The following is a 7783-nucleotide window of genomic DNA, read 5'->3' as shown; positions in this document are numbered from 1 at the left end:
ATAACAATACTTCACGAGTGTAGTGATTTTGTTGTCTAACTAAATTAGTGATATAAAAAAAAATATAAGAACCAAAATTTTTATGTTCTAACTAGTTGATGGAATGACCAATTTACATACTTGTGACACATTTGTAAATAATAAAAGAAAGGGAAATTAAAGAGAATTGGAATTCAAATAAGGGAAAATTAAACCTCAGAAAAATTCTCTTAATGATAAAAGTATATTGCATAAACTAGGGGTGTAAAGGAGCCGAGCCGAGCTCAAGCATAGGGTGGCTCGAGCTCGAGCTCGAGCTCAAGAATTGATGCTCGAGCTCGACCTTGCCAAATTCCGAGCTGCTCAAGTTCAGCTCGATTGTTCGAGCTCGAGCTCGATCTTGAGTTCAAGTTCGAGCTTGAATTTGAGCTCGAGATCAGGGTTGAACTCGAGTTCGAATTCAATTTTGAGCTCAATTTTAACTTGTTTGATTTTAAATTCATGTTTCAATTAAAAATAAACTATAATTTTATATGTATATTATATATATATATATATATATATATATATATATATAATATTATGTATATATATGGCTCGCGAGCGGCTTGACGAGCCACGAGCCTAAGACATTAGAACTCGAGCTCGGCTCGATTATTAAATGAGCCGCTCAAGCTCGGCTCGAGCTCAAATTTGGCCGAGCTTGAGCCGAACTTTGACCGAGCGCGAGCCGCTCGCGAGCGGCTCGGCTCATTTACACCCCTAGCATAAAGATACAATCATTATATTGCATTTTCAAGGACAAAAGTATTGCATATATGATTCAACTACCCCTAGCTGTCCAGTCCAGTCTGCTATATCTGCAGCTAGCGGAGCGGCACAAATTAAAGATGGATCGAAATTAAAAGTAACTTCAAGAACCGAAGCACCAAAGATTGTCCCAACGCGCGCCAACCCAATGAAGAATTAATTAAACAACGAAACAAAAGTATATATCTTCTTTTTTTTTTTTTGAAATCAAACAAAAGTATATATCTAGAATCTGCAAAGTTTGGTATGGGGCGGAAATACCGCCAGGAAAGCCAGCGACAGCAAGATGAGAAGCGGGATAAACAGCAGCGTCGCCGGCGGCTGCGGCGGCGGCATCGGCAACAGCGGCGGCACCGTCAACAAAACCACCGTTAAGATGGCCATCATCACGATAGCCTTCACACCAAAGCACCCCAACATTATATTTTTTGTCGAAACTCGAAACGTACGAATATTAGTACTTACTCCTGCCCGGGAATGAAACCTTAATTGGACGACGACAAACGTAACGGGCGACACGTACCTATCGTTATCCGATGTTAAGTTTCACCACTACTACGATCCATCCCATTGCAAGCTCTCATATACTCCCCCATACTTTCATGCAAGTTAAACAACCAAAGAATCAAACTATTGATTGTATAAAAACAGATTCACCAACCAATCATATTATCGATATGATCTTGTCAAAAACAAAACTGAAGCTCTGGGTTTCAATTCCTCGACCGGAAAGATATATATGGTTAAAGTTTTTGATTAAAAAACTGAATAGAATGTGGAATGGAAAGGAAAGGAGTGGACGGGGTGTGTATATGAGGAAATTAAAGTAAAGGCGGATTAATGAGAGAATAGAATAGGGAGGGGAGTTGAGAGTTGGGGAAGAGAGAGCGACGAGTACGTGACTTAGCCGTTACGAGTAGATGAAGGAAAGAGTGAGGAGTGGCACTCTGCTCATATCACTATTCTACACGTTTCTTTCTATACTTATCTCTTTTCACTACTTTGTAACCTATACTGCACACTGCTTTCTGCTCTACACCTAATTAATATCCCCATATGGACACGACCGTTAAATTTGAGTACCAGAAGTCCGAACCGAAATAATAACACTTTGCTTCAGGTTTGGATTGACCGGTTCGAGTTCAACTCAAGGTTAATTTTGAATACCCGAAATCCGAACCGAAATAATAACACTTTGCTTCAGGTTTGAGTTAACTTGTTCTGGTTCAACCCAATTGTTAATTTTAAGTACACAAAGTCCGAACCGAAATAGTAACTCTTGATTCAAGTTTAAGTTGACTGATTTGGGCCTACTTCAAGTTTCCGAATTTCTAAAATCTCTTTATAAAAATATATAATTATAAGGGATTGAGTAAATAAATAGAGAATGGTGATGCAAAATCAAAATTCTAAAATAAAGTAATTATTACAATCTAGAAAACAACAAAAAGGCATAAAGCCAAATAGGGATTAATAGGTGAAACTACTTGGCAAAATGAATTGTTCTGAGTACTACTGACTCAGCCTCGAATCTATTCCCTCCCACATGGGAGTATAAATCGGGTGCCACAAGACCACAAGGTGTTTGGCACCAATGTAATACTTAAAATCTTTAAATCTAAACATTACGAATATACTTGGAAATATTGTGGCAACTTTCATAGAAAAATAGACTATGCATCACAATCAATGCACTTCATATATAGAGCTAGAATCACAAAATCTATCATTCTCTCTCACACACATTGCACATGTCAAAAACCAAAACATCTTAAAGTTTGACGTTAAAAGTAAAAACATGAATATCACTTGCTCCAGTTTTGATGAATACTCGACAACAACTTTTGGACTGTTACGGAGCGGATTTGCAGTCTCCCCCTTCTCAAAACCCTAGAGTTGAGAAGAGATATGAGTGCAAATCTGTTAAGCTACGAGAGGGATATGTAATTTGATGAAATACTCTGCAACAACAACTTTTGGACTATTATAGAGCGGATTTGCGGTCTCCCCCTTCTCAAAACCCTAGAGTTGAGAAGAGATATGAGTGCAAATCTGTTAAGCTATGAGAGGGATGAAAATCGTAGATATATAATTTATTTTTTATTTCTTTTCTAATCAAATTGCAAGAGAAGGGAGAAGAAGATCGATTTGAGCAACTTTGAGATCATATTTTAAAACATAAACATATCATAATATGAAAAAAATCAAATTAAAAAATAAAACATATACCACTTCCTTTGTGATCTTTAACTCCAGCGATATCGATAGTCGAAAAAAAGACTTCTATGCCTACAAAATTTTAAGAAACATCTAGATAGATCTCCCATAAAAGGAAAAACAAAATTGCATGAGCAGCTCAACTAGTCACATGTGTGAAGTTTAGGAGAAAAAATCAGGGATAGAGTCTTACTAGTGGCAATGTGAGGGCAATCACTCAAAGTGAGGGGGCTCTCCTTGTGCGTAGTAAGCAAAGGTCTAGCCTCTATGTTCAGTTGAGTTACCATGATTCTTTGTCGGGCTGGGGAGGTGCCCTTGGGGTTGGTCATTAGTATAGGGGTGAATAGAGAGTGCGTGCGTTGATAATGGACATCTATAACGGGTCGAGGTGTGGGGTGCCCTTCGGGTTAGTCATTAGTATAGGGGTGAATATGGAGATTTGAGAGGAGTGCGTGCGTTGATAATGGAGATTTGAGAGTGCATGCGAATGGAACTGGAGAGGATAGTGGAGATCTGAAGAGTTTGAGACTTTGAGGGGCAAGAGGTAGAGAAATAGAGAAAGAAAATGTTAAGAGAGTGAGAAACCGGACGATTGCGGTGGAGATATGAAGAGTTTGAGACTTTGAGGGGCAAGAGGTAGAGAAATAGAGAGAGAAAGTGAGAAACCGGACAATTGGGGTGGATATGGAGATTTGAGAGTGCGTGCGAATGGAACTGGAGAGGATAGCGGAGATCTGAAGAGTTTGAAAGTGAGAAACCGGACGATTGGGGTGGATATGGAGATTTGAGAGTGCGTGCGAATGGAACTAGAGAGGAATGGAACTGGAGAGGATAGTGGAGATCTGAAGAGTTTGAAAGTGAGAAACCGGACGATTGGGGTGGATATGAAGATTTGAGAGTGCGTGCGAATGGAACTGGAGAGGATACTGGAGATCTGAAGAGTTTGAGACTTTGAGGGGCAAGAGGTAGAGAAATAGAGAGAGAAAATGCTAAGAAAGTGAGAAATCGGACGATTGGGGTGTGGGAATCGGGCCGTCCGACATGTGAGAAGTTTTCCACAAACACCTGAACATGTGGGTTGGAGATTTTAGAGTGCGCGCGTTGATAATGGACATATATGACTCCCATAAGAGATAGCGACATGAATAGAGTTAGAGAATGGATAGCGAGAGGAATAGAGTTAGAGAATGGAACTGGATAGGATATAGAGTTCTAAAATATGAGAGAGTAGATATCTGAAGAGTTTGACACTTTGAGGGGTAAGAAGTAGAGAAATAAGACTTTGAGGGGCAAGAAGTAGAGAAATAGAGAGAGAAAATGCCGAGAAAGTGAGAAACTGGACAATTGGGGTGTGGGAACTGGGCCGTCTGGCAGGTGCGAAGTCTTCCACCAACACCTGAGCACATCCAAGAGGTAGTCAGTCACTGTTGCATCTCCTTGACGGAGAGACTGAAGCTGACCGAGCAGGTTCAAGGCGCAAGCATAGGAGGGCGACACCAAGGCTCGCTCAACTGAATCCTAGATTTCTTTCGATGTGTGACGGCCAACAGCAAGGTGCATAACCTCCTCAGAGAGAGAAGAAATGAGCATCGACATTATGGTCTGATCTTGTTGCACCCAGTGACCCAGATGGCATATGCCAGATTCGGCATACAAATTCCAACAACCGAGGGATCGTTGGACGGAGAAGAGGCAGTGAAAGCCGAATAGGGCACTATTCCATCAATGAAGCCAATCAACTTTTGGCCACATAGAAACAGAACCGAATGTGTTCTCCAGAACAAAAAATTTCTCGTAGTTAATTTAATATTGAAAAAATGATGAGCCGTGGACAAGGAGTTCGTAGCCATAGGCAACGGGGAAGCAACAACGATATCCAAGACAGTCCGTTCGGAAGAACCGACAAAGTTGTCATTGACCGAAGATTGAGCAGCTATAAAAACCCTAGACTACTGATACCATATGAGAACTGTATTTTCTAAAATAATTATAAGAGTCACAAAATACAACAATTATAATAGAACTTGGACTGTTAGAGTCCTAATATAGAGTAACATTTTTTTATTCCGTGTACATTGTAAGTTGGGACAAAATATTTAAAATTTTAATACATTAATATATTCACACATTGTAACGGCTTTGACTGAACTATGCAAGTCATAACTGAGTTGCGTAGCTTAGTTAAGACACATCAAAACTTACACTCGTATAAGACAGAAAGTATGTCATATGCGTGGCACATTTTTTTTGCAAAATACATGTATTTGGCATGAAAGGGTAAGGAGACTTACGTATTTGGCATGAAATGGTAAAGAGATTACCATTTTTAGAAAATAAAGAGAGTAATCTCCTTAATACTTTTTATTTTTTCATCCAAAATTTAGATTGTGGAAAAGAATAGGTTCATTTCTTGTGCAGTTTCATATATGTGTTTGTATATATATAGCTTATGTTTTTATCTTCTTTTTTTCTTTTTAGTTTTATAAGTTCGTATATATTTATTTATTCCTATGTTTATTTTGCTTCAAAATTTTGTGTATGTATATATAAGTGTTTTATTTTGAATAAAGATATTTTGGTTATTTTAATGATATATCTTTTTTATTTCCTAGTCCAACCAAACACAAAAATATGATTCTTTCTATAATCTCGTATTTATTCCACTTGTGAACAAAACAATAGAATAATATTCCTATTCTTTTACTTTCTTATTTCATTCATGTTGAAATTTTAATGTATTCACTTTATTTTTAATAGTTGCTTTTAGTGAGAAAATTAAAGGCTGGAAAAACAAATGTCAATTTTTATGGGACTGGACAAGAAAATAGAAAACACCATTTTGTTTACTTTTCTTTTCTTTTTTTTTGGTAGAGAAAACAAAATGGTTTTTACGTTTTGTAAAGTTGAAGTAATAGTCATTTTCCTTTAATTACGTAGTAACTTTCCATGTAATGTAAGTATACAATATAGTAATTAAAAAGAAATTGTTAAGTAACAAGTTCACAATGAAATTTAATATACACAGATGGTAAAGTATCGAAATTTAAGGGTACGTTCGTGATCTTCTTCTTGCAGAATCATTGGCGGTCAAGGAGGCGTTGACTTGGATTAAAGATCTTGTACATTACAATGTTATTTTAGAATCTGATTGTTTATATTCATGTCTTGCTTTTAATTCCCGTTCTATTGACTTTTCATACATTGGTTCTATTGTTAAGCAATGTCATTTTATTGCTAGAGACATTAGGAACGTTTCCGTTCGCCGTGTCAAGCGGTCAACAAATCACGTGTCTCATGTTCTTGCAAGGGCAAGTGGTTCTTTGTCTGTCCGGAGTTGGTGGAATTTATTTCCTCTTGATTGTATTTCTGATTTTCTAAGTTCTTAATGAAGTTTGTGTCGTTGATCTGATAAGAAATTCCCATGAGTTTCAATTTTCATAAGAATTTGTGTTAGAGTTATTGTTTAGAGTAATATATTTTTTTTCACATACTATACGTAGGGACTAAATATTTAAAATTTTAATAAATCAATATATTAACACATTGTAACGCGTAACCGCTTTGACTGAACTGTGTAAGTCATAACCGAGCTGTGTTGCTTACTAGCTTAGTTATGACACATCAGAATTGACATGCGTATAAGACACAAAAAACGTTATATGCTTTGCAAAATACATGTATTTGGTATGCAATGGTAAGGAGATACATGTATTTGGCAAGAAATGGTAAGGAGGTAACCGTTTTTAAACAGTAAATAGAATTATCTCTTTAATATTTTATATTTTTTTTTATCGAAGATTTAGGAATGTTCAGACTTCAGATATCTGTTCAGTTTGCGAACTGGATTATATTAGTAATATGAGACAGGGCCGGCCCTGAAGGCGGGTGAGATAGACACCCGTTTTGGGCCCAACGTTGGGAGAGTCCTCTAGCTTGATTTTTATTTTTTAATGAAGTAAAAAAAAAAACGCTTGTATATATATAGGAAAAAGTGTCAAATTGACCCCTAAATCGGATGAATAGTGCAATTAAGCCCCCTAACTAAAAAAAGCTTTATTCAAGTCCCCTAAACCGATAAAAAAATGCAATTGAGTCTTAAATGACTTGTTTAACAGGTTACTACTCTTTGGATTGAAATTAGGTGCAAAACTTTATAATTTGTATCACACTTGATCCTACTGTCAAATTAATTTGTATTTTATAAATAATTTTAATAATAATTTTAAAAAAAAAAAAAAACAAAAAACAAAAGTCACAGTCCAAGCTGGGGACTGCGGACTTTTGTTTTGTTTTATTTTTTTAAAATTATTTTAAATAATTGTTTTTATATTATTAAAAAAGTTTTGTAAAATCATTTTAAATAATTTAAAAAGATAATTATTTTAAATAATTTTTTTAAAAAAAAAACAGAAAATGATATTTTTTGTCATTAAGTTATAGGGTAATTGTAGAATTTGTCGCTAAGTGTTGGTCGTACTCACTTGTCATCCCTAAGTTATCATTGATGTTGCACTTTTTGTCCCTTTACTAATAAAAATTAGGGACGAAATTTACAATTTTAGTATAACTCAGGGACGAAAAGTGAGCACGAAAGGACGAAAAGTGCAACGCCAACATAGAATTCGTCCCTGAGTGTTGGTCATGCTCACTTTTAGCCTGGTTGAGTGGAGCAAAACTCAACATATAAGAACCAGGATTCTTATATTGTTCTGTTGATTATTTAGGTGGTTGAACACAACAATGATTGAGAACCGGAAAATTGTGAATACGATGGTTT

This window comes from Ipomoea triloba, chromosome 1 (genome assembly GCF_003576645.1).
Source record: "Ipomoea triloba cultivar NCNSP0323 chromosome 1, ASM357664v1".
Classification (NCBI taxonomy): domain Eukaryota; kingdom Viridiplantae; phylum Streptophyta; class Magnoliopsida; order Solanales; family Convolvulaceae; genus Ipomoea; species Ipomoea triloba.
The sequence above is the reverse complement of the archived record's forward strand: the minus strand, read 5'-3'. Positions refer to the sequence as shown.